The following is a 19,321-nucleotide window of genomic DNA, read 5'->3' on the forward strand; positions in this document are numbered from 1 at the left end:
TTGCCTTAATTATAGTTAACTAGTAAATTGTGGAGCCAGGACTCAAATGGTCTTTCTGACTCTAAAACCAATACACTATCCACCCCTACAATATAAATATATTAAAAGTTATATGTCTATTTACTAAAAAAGAGAACCATGTCTTTTTATTTTTTTTTAAATACATTTTATTGATTTTTTACAGAAAGGAAGGGAGAGGGATAGAGAATTAGAAACATCAATGAGAGAGAAACATCGATCAGCTGCCTCCTGCACACCCCCCACTGGGGATGTGCCCGCAACCAAGGTACATGCCCTTGACCGGAATCGAACCTGGGACCCTTGAGTCCGCAGGCCGACGCTCTATCCACTGAGCCAAACCGGTTTTGGCCATGTCTTTTCATTTTTACATCCCAATGTGTTAGCACAGTGTCTACAAAAATAGTGGGTACTTCATTAGTTCAATCAATAAACATTTATTGAGCACATACTAGGCATTGTGCTAGCATATGCATATGGTTCAGTTGGAATAGATATTACCAGTTTTCCCAAGTAATTATAATCAATTTACACATCCATCATCAGTTTGCAAGTTCCTGTTGCTCCATATCCTTATGCACACTTGGTATTATCTTTTTTTTCATTTTATCTTTTCTAGTGTTATCCCAATTATTTTAAAAGTAATTTTTTAAAATTGAGGTGAAATTCATGTAACATAAAATTAACCTTTAAAAGTGAACAATTCAGCCTGGCTGGTGGTAGCTCAGTAGTTAAGCATTGACCCATGAATCAGGAGGTCAGGGTTCAATTCCGGGTGAGGGCACACGTCCAGGTTTCGGGCTCTATCCACAGTAGGGTGCGTGCAGGAGGCAGCCAATCGATGACTCTTGCTGTTGATGTTTCTATCTCTCCCTTCCTCTCTCTGAAATCAATAAAAACATTTTTTAAGTGAACAATTTAGTACATTCATGGGTAGTGTTATACAACCATCGCTTCTGTGTAGCTCCGAAAAATTTCATCACCCAAAAGGAAACTCTGTACCTTTCAAGTAGTTGCTCCCCATTCCCCGTCCCTGTCCCCATCAGCCCGTAGCATCCATCCATCTTCGTTTTGTCTTCGTGGATTTACCTATTTTGGTTATTTCTTTTAAATGAAATTATACTATATATGACCTCTTGTTTCTGACTTCTTTCACTTAGCATGTTTTAATGTTTATCCACATTGAAACATTATATTTATGCCACATTATAGCATGTATCAGTCTTTTTTATGGCTGAAAAATGTAACATTCTATGTATATACAAAAATTTGTTTATTCATTCTTCAGTTGATAGATATTTGTGCTGTTTCTTCCTTTTGGATACGGTGAATAGTGCTATAATGAACATGTATGTACATGTATTTGTTGAGAACTTGTTTTAAGTTCCTTTGAGTATTTACCCAAGTAGAATTGCTAGGACATATGGTAATTCTATGTTTAGTTTTTTGACAAACCCCCAATCTGTTACCATAGCAGCTGAACCATTGTAATATATCCTCACCAACACTTGTTATTTCTGTTGTTGTTATTGTGTTGCCATCCTAGGTTGTGCAGTGGTATCTTATTGTGGTTTTGATTTGCATTCCCCTCATGACTGATAATGTGCATCTTTTCACGTTGGCCATTTGTGTACCTTTGGAGAAATGCCCCTTTTGTTTTCTTGTTGTTTTTATTTTAATCGTTATTTTTAAAAGTATTGCATGGGTCCTCCTTTTTCATGCAATTACCTCTTCCAGTCCTTTCCCATCCTCCCCACCTCCAGGCCTTCCCCACCCCATTGTCTGTGTCCACAGGTTATACATATATGCATACAAGTTCATTGGTTGATCTCTTGCCACCCACCCTCTCCTGCTTCCCTCTGAGGTTCAACAGTCTGTTCATGCTTCTGTGACTCTGGGTCTATTTTTGATCATCAGTTTATTTGGTTCATTAGATTCCACATGAGTAAGGTCATGTGACACCTTTCTCTGACTGGAAATGCCCTTTTTTAATTGGGTTATTTGTCATTTCGTTATTAAGTTCATTATATATTCTGGATACTAGACCTTTATCATATAACTGATTCACAAATATTTTCTCCCATTCTGTGGGATTTCTTTTCACTTTCTTAAAATGTTCTCTTTTTTTTTTTCATGCTTTTATTGATTTTTAAAGAGAGGAAAGGAGAGGGCTAGAGTAATAGAAAAAATAGATGAAAGAGATGCACACTGGCTGAGCTAAAAATTTAGTTCTTTTATACACATTATTTTTTAATTTTTATGAAGTCCCAATTTTTATACTTTTGCATTTGTGGCTCTTGGTACCATTTCTATGAATCCATTGTCCAATCCAAGGTCTATATATACATATGTCTTTATGCCAGTACCACACTGTTTTGATTACTGTAGCTTTGTAGTAAATTTTGAAATCAGGAAGTATGACTTCTCTAGCTTCTTCTTTTTCAAGATTGTTTATGCTGTTTGGGTTCCCTTAAATTTCCAAATGAATTATAGGATGATTTTGCTATTTGCACAAAATATCATTGGGATTTTGGAGAACAACCAATCTGGTGGCATTGGTAAACACCTGTACTTGCTGCCTCTCACAACCACATCAAAACTCCAACTAAAAGACAAAACAAATATCATCCAGAACCATGGGAAAGCTGTTTGAGTGGAAGTTCTACAACTAGAAGGAAAGAAAAAAGTGCATTGAGACTGGTAGGAGGTGCAGAAGTGCGGAGGTATGGAGGCGTGCGCGACACGGGCTGGCAACTGGGTGTGCTGTTGTTGTTTTTCAGTCGGGAGGGAGATACAAGCTCCCTATTGCTCTGAACTCCAGTTCCGGGCAAGACTCTGGGGACCCAGACTCATATGGGGAGAAACTGGACTGTCTGGCAACTCCACCCAAGCTGTGCACAGTGGCTTTTGCATATGAATGGCCTGTCCTCTTGCAACCTAAAACCTAACAAACTGCAGCTGGGTCAGAGAGCTCCAAAGCTTCCAAAAGAAGGCCTAAGGCCCTGCAGCAGAAGCTGGCATTGCTTCACAGCTGGGCTTCATCTGGGCACTTCCAAATCCCAAACAAAGAGGAGGAATCTGCAGATCTCTCTGTAGCTCCTGCTGGGTGGCCTCAGGCAGTGGCTGACTTTGCACCTCCTTGGAGATCCAAGAGCCAATGTACCCAGTGGTCAGTGTGAGACCATACCAGATTACAACTCTTCACATCCATAAGCGACACACTCAAGGGGCAGATTCAGTGAGCACCAAAGCCCCACTGAAGCAAGTCCTTCCCCATAAAGGTGTCTCCAGCACAGCAGTTCTCCCATTGTAGTCACAACTGGTCCTCACAGCCAATTGGCCTGAAGGTCAATTCCTCCCAGTGATACCAACAGCAATCAAGGCTTAACTACAACAAGACTGTGCACACAGCCCACAAAGCGGTGCACCAAGAGTGTCCACCTCAGGTAATTGGGGAGGCTGAGCCACTGGGCTGTATAGGACACCTAGCACACAAGGCCATTCTATCAACACAGGGAAGAAGCCAAAATGCGGAGACAAAGAAACAGGTCACAAATGAAAGAAATGGAGGAAAGCAAACTACTGGATATAGAGTTCAAAACCACGGTTATAGGGTTACTCAAGAATCTTCTAGAAACCTCCGAGAAATTTAGTGAGACCCTCAAGGATATGAAAAAGGACCAATCAGAAATTAAGCATACACTGACTGAAATAAAGAATAATATACAAAGATCCAAAAGCAGACTAGAGGATCCCAAGAATCAAGTCAAAGATTTGAAATACGAAGAAGCAAAAAACACCCAACCGGAAAAGAAAAAAAAAAGAATCCAAAAATATTAAGATAGTATAAGGAGCCTCTGGGACAACATCAAGCGTACCAACATCCGAATTATGAGGGTGCCAGAAGAAGAGAGAGAGCAAGATATTGTAAACCTATTTGAAGAAATAATGACAGAAAACTTCCCCTATAGAAAGAAATAGACTTACAAGTCCAGGAAGCGCACAGAACCCCAAACAAGAGGAATCCAAAGAGGACCACACCAAGACACATCATACTTAAAATGCCAAGAGCAAAAGACAAAGAGAGAATCTTAAAAGCAGCCAGAGAAAAACAGTTAGTACCTACAAGGGAGCACCCATACGACTGTCAGCGGATTTCTCAACAGAAATGATGCAGGCCAGAAGGGAGTGGCAAGAAATATTCAAAGTGATGAATAACAAGAACCTACAACTAAGATTACTCTACCCAGCAAAGCTATCATTTAGAATTAAAGGTCAGATAAAGAGCTTCACAGGTAAGAAAAAGCTAAAGGAGTTCATCACCACCAAACCAGTATTATATGAAATGCTGACAGGTATTCTTTAAGAAGAGGAAGAAGAAAAAGGTAAAGATAAAAATTATGAACAACAAAGTGACAACAAATACATGTCTATCAACAAGTGAATCTAAAAATCAAGTGAATAAAAAATCTGATGAACAGAATAAACTGGTGAATATAATAGAATCAGGGGCATAGAAAGGGAGTGGACGGACAATTCTCAGGAGGAAGGGGGTGTGGGGAGTGCGGGAAGAGTTTGGACAAAAATCTTACACCTATGGACGAGGACTGGGGGCGGGGGGAGAGTAAGGACATGGGGTGGAGTGGGAACCCAGTGGAGGGGAGCTATGGGAGGAAAAAAGAGGAACAACTGTAATAATCTGAACAATAAAGATTTATTTAAAAAATATATTTGGGATTTTGATGAAGATTGCATTAAATCTATAGATCACTTAAGAATATTAAGTCTTCTCATCCACAAACATGGGGTATCTTTCCATTTATTTATGTCTTCTCTAATTTCTTTCAATAATTTATAGTTTTCATTGTACAGATATTTCCACCTCTTTGGTTATGTTAATTCCTAAGAATTTTTTCTTTTTTATGTTATTGTAGAAAAAATTATTTTCATAGATTCCTTTTCATATTGTCAATTATTAGTGTATACAAATGCAACAGTGTGTGTGTTGATTTTATATACTTCAACCATGCTGAATTCATTTTTAGTTCTAACAAAAGCTAATTCTAGTATTAGGCTAGAATTTCTAGTACTAGGTTGAATAGAAGTGCCTAAAGTGGACATCCTTGTCTTCTTTTTTATCTCAGAGGGAAAGCTTTTGGACTTTTACATAGAGTGTGATGCAGCTGTGATGTTTTCCTTGTCTAGCATTTATTATGTTCCTTCTATGTGCCTAGTTTAAATGGTTTTAACATGAAAGATTGTTGAATTCGTGGAATGCTTTTTCTGCATCAATTAAAATGATCATGTGGTTTCTTTCCCCCTTAATTCTATTAGTGATTCTATCATTGAGTGATTTTCTTGTATAGAACAATCCTTGCATTCTTGGCATAGATCCCACTTCATCATGATACATATTTGTTTTAATGTACTTTTGGAATTGATTTGCTAGGATTTCATTGAAGATTTCACCATCAGTATTCAAAACGTATATTTGGTCTGTAGTTTTCTTATGGTGTGTTTGTCTGGCTTTGGAATCAGGGTAATATGGACCTCATAGAATGTGTTAGTGCAACCGAAAAATGCAGGTTTTGCTACCTGCCACAGGAAAGCAAAACCTATGAGGCAGGTGCTGGTGCAAAAGGAAAGACCTGGGACAACAGTGAATTCCCATCTCAAAGACCCATCCCCCTTTCCTGCTCATTATTCTAATTACCCATACATTTCCCTCTGAGTACTATTTTGGCTATACCAATATATTTTTATAGTGTTCTATTAATCTTTTTCTCTAAATAGCCATAATTCTACTTTTTTTTTTTTTAGTTACTTTGGAGAGTTTTATAAAATTTCAAAATGGTTCATTCTATTCTTTTTGGCTCTTCTTTTGTTGTGAATACCCTTTTCACTGCTGTGATAGCAATTTTAAAACAGTGTGCCATAAGACTTTTCAAAACATGCTATATCTGACTTTTTTTTTTAACTGTTTGCCTAATAAGTTTATTGTCTCTGAAAAATCTTCATAGAAAATTGTGATTTGGTTTATTAGCTCTCAGCAGCCCATTCCTGAGCTCTGAGGAAGCTTGCCTTCTTCTGAGCTACCTGATCTTTCTTCTGGGCAAGAGACATTTGGGGACAGTTTCAGTCTTCTGTTTAACTTATTTCTCATAGACTGGATTCTCTCGTATAGCAGTATGAGCTTTCTTATATATCTCCTCCATCATGTCTGGAGTTACGTTGTTCTTTATATATTGAGAGAACTGTTTCTTGTAAGCATCTTCATCTTCTTTCATTAGATAACGCATATAATCTGCAACATTCTGACCCATGATGTGCTTCCAATGTACTTCAAGCAATGAATTCCTTGCTTTCTGAATCATAACCAGGGAATCGTTTGGTACTGTGAGGAATAGATAGGCCTCCATCCACAGCTCCCTTCAGGGCCCCAAAAACTTTATTTCCAGTAGTAGTTCTGGCAAGCCCTGCATGCAAATAGCAGGTGAAGGCACCAGGTTGACCATCAATGCTTTCTACGTTGTATTCATCTCCAGTCACCTCCTGGCCTTCATAGATCTTGTCCATGCCAAACCTATTGAGAAGCCTGCGGGCCCCAGCAGGCCAGTACAATATGCTGCAGCATAATTTGTCAGGCCAACCTTCACACCATACTTTGGGAGTTCATGAGCATAAGCTGCACAAACTATCATATCTTTTTCTATACGGGCATAAGCAATCTGACAGATGATATCTCTGTTGGTTACACGAACTATCATCCTGTATTTAAGTGTGTTGTACTTGTTTTTATCCTGAATTACCAAGCGTTTCCGGGCATAGTAATCAGTTTTACCCTCTCGCTGTATTCTGAATTTCACTTGGTATCACTTGAAGTAGGCCTCATTCTTGACAACTTTCACAAACCCCATCCGGCAGAAGTGAGACCCACGACCGCGGCTTGCCACAGACCTGCTGCTATACCAGACTATTTGGTCACGGCTACTGACCCCTTTCCCAGACTGTTGAATAAAAACATGACAACAGCCAACACAACAAGAGCCATCCACTGTGAATAAATCAAAAGTATACCTTTTTGAGGGGTCGGTATAATTTTTGGTGGACCAGAGAATTTTAATAATTAATTTATGTGTGTCATGCGATGTAAAAAATTGAAAAGCACTGCTATATAATCACAAATGGTCTTAGAATATTTCTGTGTCTTAGAATATTATCAAGATTTCCTCTTTGTGACCTTACACATAATCAATTTTGATAAATATTTCATATTTAATTTAAGTACTTTTATTATAGCCAAGTACATAGCACCATTGTATCTTTTAAAAATCACAGTTAATTGTTCTTCCTTATCACCTTACCTCTAAGGGTTGAAGTGCCCAGAGCATTCTGCACTCACTTCCAGAGTGATCTCATCTAATCTCATGGATTGAAATCCCACCTTTATACTGATGACTTCCAAATTTATATCTCTACATGGGACTTCTTCCCTGAACTTCAAACCTATTTATTCAACTGCCTGCTTATTTCCACTTTTGTATCTAATAGGCATCTCCAATTTAGTTTGCTTCTTTTTCTCTACTTTTTTTCTTGCTTTTTGACTGTTTTCTTATTCCAGTTTCCCCTTTTAATAGTTTTTAGGTTACATATTCTATTTCTGTTCTTTTAGTGGTTACTATAGAGATTGCAATATTTATTATTAGCTTTTACTCTTTTTCTGAAAAATATGAAGACCTTAAAATACTATAACACTTTTTATTCCTTCTTCTTGATTGTTATATTATTAATGTATTTTAAAAAATTGTTTAAACTGATTGTTAGAGAGGAAGGGAGAGAGAAACATCAGTGTCAGAGTGAAACATCCATCAGCTGCTCCCCACCCCCCACTGGGGATTAATCCTGCAACTCAGGCATGTGCCCCAACCAGGAATCAAACCAGCAACCCTTCAGTGCAAAGAACAATGCCCAACCAACTGAACTAAAGTACCTTTTTAACACTTTAAGACATCGTTATTATGTACAGGGTGTCCCAAAAAAAATGTGTACATAGAATATCTGTAGATTCTATTACATTTTGAAAATAAAATGCATTTTACTAAACACTGCCTTTATAATTTTTCAAAGTGTGTATACATTTTCAGGGGACACCCTGTATATTTAATTTTCATTTTTTTCTTTTCCTTTTTAAAATATGTTTTTACTGATTTCAGAGCAAGGAAGGGGAGAGGGATAGAAACTTCCATGATGAGCGAGGACCATTGATTGGCTGCCTCCTGCACGCCCCCTACAGGAAATCGAGCCCACAACCTCGTCATGTGCCCTGACCTTGAATTGAACTGTGACCTCCTGGTTCATGGGTTGACACTCAATCACTGAGCCACATCAGCAGAGCTATGCTTTTTTTGTCTTTTTATTTCTCATACTTCCTTTTGGGAATCATTTTATTTTTTCCTGAAGTTCATCCTATAGACTTCACTTTAGTTAGGGAATATCTGTGGGAAAACTCTTAGTTTTTGTTTCTTAAAACATATTTTTGCTGAGTAACTCTGAGTTTACAATTTTCTTCTAGCATGTTGATTTCAGTGTTTTTTTAACTTCTACTCTTACTGTCAACTGTTGGTCTAAGTTTTGCTTCTTTGAAAATAATGTCTTCTTTTGCCTCCTACTTATTTTTAAAAGAACTTTGTCTTCAGTGTTCTCCATTTTCACCATTACATTCTAGGTATGAATGTCTTCAGTCACCCTTCTTGGAATTTGTTGGGCTTTTTGAATAGGGGATTGATGCCTTTTTCAGTTGTAGAAAAACCTTAGTTATCATCTCTTTATATAATTTCCATGTCCTATTTCTGCCTAATCCCGAGGCACTAATTACATATTCGCTAAACTTTCTCACTCTATTTCCAAATTTCATAACCTCTATCATATTTTTTATACCTTTGTCTCCTTGGGCCTCATTCTAGATTACTTTTTATTTTATTTCCTACCTTCTCTATTACTAATTCTCTTTACAGCTGTATCTAATCTGCTATTTGACCTATCCAGAGTTTTATATTTCTTTTTTTTTTCATTTTATTTTATTGTTTAAAGTATTACAAACAGTAGTACATATGTCTCCTTTTTTTTTCCTATTGACCTTCCCCTATCCTCCCCTACCCCCCAGCACATGCCTTCACCCAACCCCCCCAGTGTCTTGCGTCCATTGGTTATGCTTATATGCATGCATACAAGTCCTACAGTTGATCCCTTAACTCCTCCCTTCCCAACCCTCCCCAGCCTTCCCACTGTAATTTGACAGTCTGTTCGATGCTTCTCTGCCTCTATATCTATCTTTTTGTTCATCAGGTTATAATGTTCTTTATTATCCATAAATGTGTGAGATCATGTAGAATTTTTCTTTCACTGACTGGCTTATTTCACTTAGCATAATGCTCTCCAGTTCCATCCATGCTGCTGCAAATGGCAAGAATTCCTTCTTTTTTACCGCAGCATAGTATTCCATTGTGTAGATGTACCACAGTTTTCTAATCCACTCATCTGCTGATGGGCATTTAGGCTCTTTCCAAATCTTAGCTATTGTAAATTGTGCTGCTATGAACATAGGGGTGCATATATCCTTTCTGATTGGTGTTTCTGTTTTCTTGGGATATATTCCTAGAAGTGGTATTACTGGGTCAAATGGCAGTTCCATTTTTAAATTTTTGAAGAAACACCATACTGTTTTCCACAGTGGCTGCACCAGTCTGCATTCTCACCAGCAGTGAAGAAGGGTTCCTTTTTTTGCACATCCTCTCCAGCACTTGTTGTTTGTTGATTTGTTAATGATAGCCATTCTGACAGGTGTGAGGTGATACCTCATGGTCATTTTGATTTGCATCTCTCAGATGATTATTGACTTTGAGCATGTTTTCATATGTCTTTTGGCTTTCTGAATGTCCTCTTTCAAAAAGTTTCTATTTAGGTCCTTTGCCCATTTTTTTTAATGGATTGTTTATCTTCCTTTTGTTAAGTTGTATGAGTTCCCTGTAAATGTTGGAGATTGAACCCTTATCGGAGATAACATTGGCAAATATGTTCTCCCATGCAGTGGGCTTTCTTGTTCTTTTTTTGATGGTTTCTTTTGCTGTGCAGAAGCTTTTTATTTTGATGTAGTCTCATTTGTTTATTTTCTCCTTAGTCTCTCTTGCCCTAGGATCTGTGTCTGCAAAGATATTGCTACGACATATGTCTGCAATTTTGCTGCCTATAGACTCTTGTAGGATTTTTATGGTTTCCCATCTTACATTCAAGTCCTTTATCCATTTTGAGTTTATTTTTGTGTATGGTGTAAGTTGGTGATCTAATTTCATTTTTTTGCTTGTATCTGACCAAATTTCCCAGCACCACTTATTAAAGAGACTGTTTGATTCCATTGTATGTTCTTGCTTCCTTTGTCAAATATTAATTGAGTATAATGGCTTGGGTCAATTTCTGGATTCTCTATTCTATTCCATTGGTCTATATTTCTGTTCTTGTGCCGGTACCAGGCAGTTTTGAGAACCGTGGTTTGATAATATATTATGATCCCTCCAACTTTGTTCTTCCTTCTCAGGATAGCTTTTTTTTATTCCAGATGAATTTTTGGAGAGTTTGTTCTAGATCTGAAATATGCTATTGGTATTTTAACAGGTATTGCATTGAATCTATAGATTGGTTTAGGTAGTATGGACATTTTAATGATGTTGATTCTACCAATCCAGGAACATGGTATGTTCTTCAATTTGTTTATGTCTTCCTCTATCTCTTTTTTCAATGGCCTGTAGTTTTCCGAGTACAGGTATTTTACATCCTTAGTTAAGTTTATTCCTAGATATCTTAATTTTTTTGGTACAATGGTAAATGGGATTGCTTTTTCTTTTCTCTTTCTATGAGTTCATTATTGGCGTATAAGAAGGCCATAGATTTCTGGGTGTTAATTTTGTATCCTGCTACATTGCCACATTCATTTATTAGATCTAGTAGTTTTTTGATGGAGTCTTTGGGGTTTTCTATGTATAGTATCATGTCATCTGTGAATAAGGACCGTTACTTCTTTTCCAGTTTGGATGCCTTTTATTTCTTCTTCTTATCTGATCACTATGGCTGGTACTTCTAGTACTATGTTGAACAGGAGTGGGGAAAGTGGGCATCCCTGTCTTGTTCCAGTTCTTAGGGAAAATGGTTTTAGTTTTTGCCCATTGAGTATGATGTTGGCTGTTGGTTTGTCATATAAGGCTTTTATTATGTTGAGGTATGATCCCTCTATTCCCACTTGGCTGAGAATTTTTATCAAAAAAGGGTGTTGGATTTGTCAAATGCTTATTCTGCATCAATTGATATGATTATGTGATTTTTGTCTCTCAGTTTGTTTATGTAATGTATCACATTTATTGATTTGCAGATATTGTACCATCCTTGCATCCCCGAAATAAATCCCACTTGGTCATGGTGTATAATCTTTCTAATGTATTGCTGAATCCTATTTGCTAGAATTTTGTTGAGGATTTTAGCATCTATGTTTCTCAAGTATATTGGCCTTTAGTTCTCTTTTTTTGTGGTGTCTTCATCTGGTTTTGGGATTAGGGTAACGCTGGCTTCATAGAGCTTGGAAGTGTGCCTTCCTCTTGAATTTTTTGGAATAGTCTGAGGAGGATAGGTTTTAGTTCTTCTTTGAATGCTTGGTAGAACTCCCCTGTAAAGCCATCCGGACCAGGGCTTTTGTTTGCTGGAAGATTTTTGATTGCTCTTTCAATTTCTTTGGCAGTTATCGGCCTATTCAGGTTTTTTTATTCTTGGTTGAGTTTTGAGAGCTTGTATTTTTCTAAATATATATCCATTTCATCTACCGTATTTTCTGGCGTATAAGACGACTTTTTAACCTAGGAAAATCTCAAAAGTCGGGGGTCTTGTACGCCGGAAAAATATGGTATTTGGGTTTTAAGCAATCTGATATACATTGTCAGAGATTTTTCTAACCTACCATATTTTCCGGCATATAACACCCCCCACTTTTGAGAAGATTTTCCTGGGTTAAAAAGTCGTCTTATACGCTGGAAAGTACGGTAGGTTGTCCATTTTGTTGGAATAGAGTTGTGCATAGTATTTTTTCATAATCGTTTCTATTTTTGTAGGATCGGTTGTTACTTTACCTCTTTCATTTCTGATTTTGTTTATTTGGGTCCTCTATCTTTGTTTCTTGGTGAGCCTGGCTAGAGGTTCATCAATCTTTATCCTTTCAAAGAACCAGTTTTTAGTTTTCTTGATCTTTTGTATTGTGTTTTTTTGGGGGGTTTTTTGGTTTGTTTTTTTGTTTTTGTGTTTGTTTGTTTTTTTTGTCTCTATGTCATCTATCTCCCACTCTTATCTTTATTATTTCCTTCCTTCTGCTTATGCTGGGCTTTTCTTGTTGCTCTCTTTCTAACTCTTTGAATTGTAGGGTTAGAAAATTTATCATTGTTTCTTGTTTTTTGAGGTAGGCCTGTAGAACTATGAACTTCCCTCTCAAGACTGCTTTCACTGTGTCCCATAGATTTTGGATTGTTGTGTTTTCATTGTTGTTTATTGCCATGATGCTTTTTATTTCTTCTTTGATCTCTTTGGTAACCCAGTCACTGTTTAATAGAATGCTATTTAGCCTCCAGGTGTTTGGTTTTTTTTTTATTGTTTTTGTTGTAGTTGATTTCTAGTTTTATGACATTGTGATCTGAGAAGATGCTTGATATTATTTCTATCTTCTTGAATTTGAAGAGACTTTGCCTGTGTCCCAATATATGGTCTATCTTTGAAAATGACCCATGTGCAGTTGAGAAGAATGTATATTTTGTGGCTTAGGGGTGAAATGTTCCGAAGATGTCATTTAATTCCATCTGATCTAATGAGTCATTTAGGATTGATGTTTCTTTCCTGATTTTTTGTTTAGACGATTTGTCCATTGGTGTTAGTGGGGTATTAAAGTCCCCTACTATGACTGTATTGCTGTCAATCTCTCCCTTGATATCCTCCAGAAGTTGTTTTTTTTAATGTATTTGGGTGCTCCTGTATTGGGTGCATATATGTTTACCAGAGTTATATCTTCTTGTTGAATTGCTCCCGTTAGTATTATGAAGTGGCCTTCCTTATCTCTTGTTATGTCCTTCACTTTGAGGTCTAATTTGTCAGATATAAGTATTGCTACCCCAGCTTTTTTTTTTTTTTTTTTTTTTTCATTTCTATTCGCCTAAAACCCTTTTTCCATCCCTTCAGCTTCCCTATGTCTTTTGATTGGGGTATTTAATCCATTTACATTTAAAGTTATTATTGACAGGTACTTTTTTGTCATCATTTTTATTCTTTATGCCTGTGTTCCTTCTTCACTTCCTATTTCTTCTTTTTGTAGCAGACCCTTTAGCATTTCTTGCATTGCTGGTTTGGTGGTAATAAACTCCCTTAGTCCTTTCTTGTCTGTGAAGCTCCTGATTTTCCCCTCAACTTTGATTGATAGCCTTGCTGGGTACAGTATTCTTGGATTCAGACCCTTCCTTTGCATGACTTTGTATATTTCATTCCATTCCCTTCTGTCCAGATGTGTTTCTGTTGAGAAATCAGTCACTAGTCTGATGGGGGATCCTTTGTAGGTAACTTTCTGTCTCTTTCTGGCCGCTTTTAAGATTCTTACTTCGGCGTTGGTGTTTGCCAATTTAATTATTATGTGCCTTGGCATCGGTCTTTTTGGGTTCATTTTGTTTGGGACTCTGTGAGCTTCTTGGACTTGTGTGAGTTTTTTCTTCCCTATATCAGGGAAGTTTTCTGTCATTATTTCTTCGAACAGGTTTTCTATTCCTTGCTCAGTTTCCTCTCCTTCTGGAACCCCTATTATGCGGATATTGTTTTGTTTCCTGTTGTCCCAAAGTTCCCTTAGGCCAGTGATGGCGAACCTATCTCACGCGTGTCAGCACTGACACACATAGCCATTTCTGATGACACACGGCCACCTCAGCGGCCGCGTGCCAAAGATGAAACATTTGCTGCTCCTGAGAATGAAACATTTGCGACTAGAGTCTTGGAGTTAGACTCTAATTCCAAGACTCTAGTCGCAAATGTTTCATCCTCCCCTATTAGACACTCTGTGCCGGAGGTCATTTGACCAAAACAACAGAAGTCCAGCACAGACTTGCGGTTAAGCCGGGATCTTTTCCCTCACTTCCGCCGGCAGAGCAGGGAGCAGCAGAACGCAGAGGGGGACGCATCTCTGGGGGCCCTGCCATTACCAGTAACCAAATAACAGTTAACCACAGCAACCATTAAAAACTGTTCTGGGGTGTCATGGATTTCTAATACATCATTACTGAGATAAGTGAGGGGGAGGCTGGGAGAGGCGAGGGTTTGTGGCGTGCTCTGGGTGCCGTTTCCCGCCATTAGAAATAGTGGCAGCCATTTTAATTCACATAAGGAACACCATCTTGCTCCATAGTGCAGACTCCATTTCACCACTATTACTGTTGTGCATCCTTATTAACCCCTATTTCTGCTTATTAACCCTGCCCTTTCCTAAAAGACAGTTATATGCACCATTTTGTGGTTAGTTAGGCTAGTTAACCCCTAATTGCCTGCAGGCCTAACAAGCTATCTATAATTCTATCTTCTGTCACTGCCCCCCTGATGGAGAACCCAAAAAATAAAAAACTAAGGTTAAGTAAAGGAAGTGGTAGTAGCAGTGGCTGACCCTTTCAAGAGACATGGACCGAGATGTATGGCTTTATAGAAAAAAATGGCAAATCATTTTGTGTTCTATGTGCTGAAACAGTAGTAAGCAGAACGTGAAATATAAATAGACATTTTGAAACTAATCATTCCCAGCTCTTGGAAAAAAGTGAGGATGAAACGAAGAAATACATTTCCAGGCAGCTACACCTTTATAAGAGCCAAACTAATTCCATCCTTAAATTTATGAAAGGCTCTACAAATTTAACATCTGCAAGTTTTAGCATTGCTCACTCTATAGCTCAGCATGGAAAAGCGCTCAGTGAGGGAGAATTTATTAAAGAAATTCTCCTAAGATGTGCACCAGTTCTATTTCACGATATGCAGAATAAAGATGCAATTTTATTAAGAGAATATCTGAGTTACCACTCAGTAGAAATATCATAAAAGACTGAATAATGAGACTGAACACAAACGTACAACATCAATTAAAGAGAGACATAAGGAAGTGTAAATATTTTTCGATCTCTCTTGATGAAACTACTGATGTCACATCACATGCTCAGTTGGCCATTATTCGTCGATATTCTGATGGTCTCACAATGAGAGAAGAGTTAATAAAGTTAGTATCAGTGTCAACAAGTAAATCAGGAAGCGAAATATGTAAGGTTGTTATACAAACATTTCGTGACCTAAGCATTGATATCTCTAAAGTTGTGTCAGTGTTGACAGATGGGGCACCAAATATGGTGGGGGGAAAGTCAGATTTGTCAAATTGTTTACAGAAGCTATTGGACATCCGATTGTGTCTTTTCATTGTATTATCCATCAGGAGGCTTTATGTGCCAAAGCAGGATTCACCGACTTAAACGACTTAATGTCAGTTGTTACAAAAATAGTTAATTTAATAGCTGCTCGCCCCCTTCACAAGCGAGAATTTTCGGCACTTTTACTGGAGGTTGATTCCACCTACAGTGGATCGCTGATGTACAATAATGTAAGATGGCTGAGCCAAGGCAAAGTTCTTGAGCGCTTTGTGGAGTGCTTTTAAGAAATTAAGGTATTTCTTGACCATAAGGATCTGGGAAACTTTCCTGAGCTTAATGATGATAAGTGGGTCAGCACCCTGATGTTTTTTACAGATCTCTCTGTTCATATTAATGAACTGAACTTAAAGTTACAAGGTTTTGGCAAAGGTATTGACGTTATGTTTGGATACATAAAAGCTTTTGAAAGTAAAGTTAAAATTTTCAAGCGAGATGTAGAAACTAAAACTTATATATTTTTCTCGAGTAACAAAGTATTTTGAGAAGGCCAGTGCAGCTGTACAAAATGAAATGGAACTCTTGCATATGAAGTACCAGCATGTTTTAGACTCGTTACTTGACCAGTTTAGTGATAGATTTAGTCAATTTAGAAGTCTAGAACAGACCATGAAAATAATTAAGTATCCTGATGTAGTAGTCTACAGTAGTTTGGAATTAAATGGTTTCCAATGGATGCAAATTGATGATTTGGAGATGCAACTTGCAGAATTTCAAGACAGTATCTAGGCTCAGGTGTTTGTCGACTTGAGGTCAAAGCTTGAGAATCTGGAAAGATGCCGCTTAGAGAATCAAGAGGAGTGCCACTACGAACAGGAAATTTGGAGTGCCTGGAGCCGACTACCAGACACTTTTAGCACCCTGAAAAATATAGCAATGGCTTTACTCACAATTTTTCCCTCTACATACTTTTGTGAGGCCTTATTCTCAGCGTTAAATAATATCAAAACCAACAAAAGAAACAGATTGACAGATGAAGTTAGTAGCGCTTGCTTGGGTCTGAAGTGTACAAAATACCAACCTTCAATTGAAGATTTAGCCAATGAAATTCAGCAACAAAAAAGTCACTAATAGGCAGGTTAGTTAAAGAATTCCCCCTCTCCCTCACTTATCTTAGTTCACGGCACCCCACACAAGCTAAATAATATCAAGACCAACAAAAGAAACCGACTGACGGCTGAACAAAGAAGTCACTAAGCAGATAAGTTAAATATTTAGTTTTGGGTTTATTAAATATAATTATATATAACAATTATACATTTATGTTATTTAAACTATAAATATCGTGAAATAATGTTTTTTCCTCAAAGTGACACACTACCCGAGTTATGCTCAGTTTTTTGGTGAAGTTTGACACACCAAGCTCAAAAGGTTGCCCATCACTGCTCTAGGTGATATCTGACCTTTCCGAGAGAAGGTGCAGGGCTCATCCGCATTCGCGTATTCACGCTGCTTGAGACCCAGAGTTTTATATTTCAATTCAAAAATTTTTAAGTACTAGAAATTTTACTTGGTACTTTTTTCAAATCTTTGTGGTAAATATTTATAGTTTGATGATTCCAGTATTTTCACCCTGGTTTTTTGCTGCTTTAAACATTCTAAAAATAGTTTTATAGTCTTTGTATTACAATTCTAATATTTAATTTTTTGTGGGTCTCTTTCTCCTATTTGTTTTTTCTGCGAATTCTCACTCATGTGCCTAGTAATTTATTTTTCATTATTGTTATTATGGGAGCTGATCTTTCTTTAGAAAATTATTCAACTATTTCATGCCTTTGATTAATGTACTTTTTTCAAGGCACCTGGTGACCATGACATTACTAGTGTAGTACTACTTTAGACAGAATCCAGGGCTTGGAGCTTTCTTTGATTACCCATGTAATATAAATTTTGGCTATAAATCCCAGTGAGAGCCAGCTCATGGTTACAAATTCTCAGGAAATTTTATCCCTCTGAGGGTTTCAGCCCCTAGAGAATACCATTCTCTTTAGTCCCATGTAGACGGGAGGTATGTGGTAGATGTTCTTCTCAGTGCCTTAAACTGAGAATCTAGTCCTTAATAGAAATCCCAGAGTTATTTTTGGGGGGAATTGGGAGAGATTCTATTAGATGTTTCACCTTATATAAACTCTGGAGTTTATTTCTGTTTCCTGAAATTCCAGGCTCTGTGAGGCTAGGTTTTAGATTATAAAGGCCTTAATATTTTGTGAGTTCTTCAGCAATTATATATATATATATGTATACACACACACACACACACACACACACACACACACACATATATAGTTGTTAGTTATTAGCCACAAGATTATCCAGATACCTCGTCAGCCATATTAAGGAAATTTTAAATCTTTAAGTTCATTTTTCATACTCAGTTATTATTTTTCAGAACCTACAATTATATTCCTTTTTAAAATTAAATTTATTGGGGCAACATTGGTTAATACCAGTATATGTTTCAGGTGGTGTATAATTCTATAATACATCATCTCTATATTATATTATATGCTTACCACTCAAAGTCTAGTCCCCTTTCATCACTTATATTTGACTTTCCTTACCTTCTTCATCCTTCCTCCAACCCACCTTCCCCGCTGGTACCCATCATACTATTGCTATGTCTATGAGTTTGTTTGTTTTGTTTGTTCACTTGTTGCTTTCTGTTTTATAACCCACACTAGAGGCCTGGTGCATGAAATTCGTGCACAGGGGGGTGGAGAGTCCTCTCAGCCCAGCCTGCACCCACTCCAATCTGGGACCCCTCAGGGGATGTCGGACATCCTTCTCACAATCCTGGCCTGCTGGCTCCTAACAGCTCACCTGCCTGCCGGCCTGATCACCCCTAACTGCCCCCCCACCAGCCTGATTACCCCTAACTGCCTCTGCCTGCCGGCCTGATCGCCCCCAACTGCCCTCCCCCGCCCCGCTGTCCTGGTTGCCCCCAACTGCCCCCTCTGCCAACCTGGTCGCCCCATGCAGCCTGCTGCCCGGTCATTTGGTCACCCCTTACTAACCCCCCTGCCGGCCTGGTCGCCCCACACAGCCTGTTCAGTCGTCCGTTCGGTTGCAATGGTCGCTTAGGATTTTATATAGATAGATATAGTGAAATCATATTGTTCTTGTTCTTTTCCATCTGACTTATTTCACTTAGCATGATATTCTCAAAAACCATCCAGGTTGTCTCAAATGGCAATATTTCATAATTTTTTATGACTGAGTAGTATTCCACTGTATATATGGACCACATCTATATCTAATTATCCATCGGAGGATACTTAGGTTGTTTACAGGTCTTGGTTATCATTAATAATGCTGCCATGAACATAGGGTTACATATATCTTTATGAATAAACTAGCAGCCCAGTGCATAAAATTTGCGTCCCTCAGCCCGGCCTGCACCCTCTCCAATCTGGGATCCCTCTCGCAATCCAGGACCGCTGGCTCCTAACCACTCACCTGCCTGCCTGCCTGATCGCCCCTAACCACTCTGCCTGCCAGCCTGATTGCCCCTAACTGCCCCCCTGCCAGCCTGCTCGCCCTGAACTGTCCCCCCCACCGGACTCCTCGCCCCCAACTGCCACCCCCCTCCAGCCTGCTCGCCCCCAACTCCCGCCCCCTGCCAGCCTGCTCACCCCCAACTGCCCCTCCTGCCAACCTGCTCGTCCCCAACTGCTCCCCCTGCTGGCCTGATCACCCCTAACTGCCTCGGCCCCACCACCATGGCTTTGTCCGGAAGGATTCCTGGAAGGTCTCCAGGTCTAATTAGCATATTACCCTTTTAT

General features: G+C 38.4%; 1 protein-coding gene and 1 pseudogene across 2 annotated transcripts in view; one reads left to right on the forward strand and one right to left on the reverse strand.

Annotated features, from left to right (window-relative positions):
• DNAJC1 (DnaJ heat shock protein family (Hsp40) member C1) overlaps positions 1–19,321 on the forward strand; it is a 214,157-nt gene that overhangs the window by 136,355 nt on the left and 58,481 nt on the right. The gene's annotated exons all lie outside the window — the stretch shown is intronic.
• Positions 6,058–6,935, reverse strand: LOC103304752 (60S ribosomal protein L5-like; annotated as a pseudogene).

Source organism: Eptesicus fuscus, chromosome 2 (assembly GCF_027574615.1).
Source record: "Eptesicus fuscus isolate TK198812 chromosome 2, DD_ASM_mEF_20220401, whole genome shotgun sequence".
NCBI classification, from domain to species: domain Eukaryota; kingdom Metazoa; phylum Chordata; class Mammalia; order Chiroptera; family Vespertilionidae; genus Eptesicus; species Eptesicus fuscus.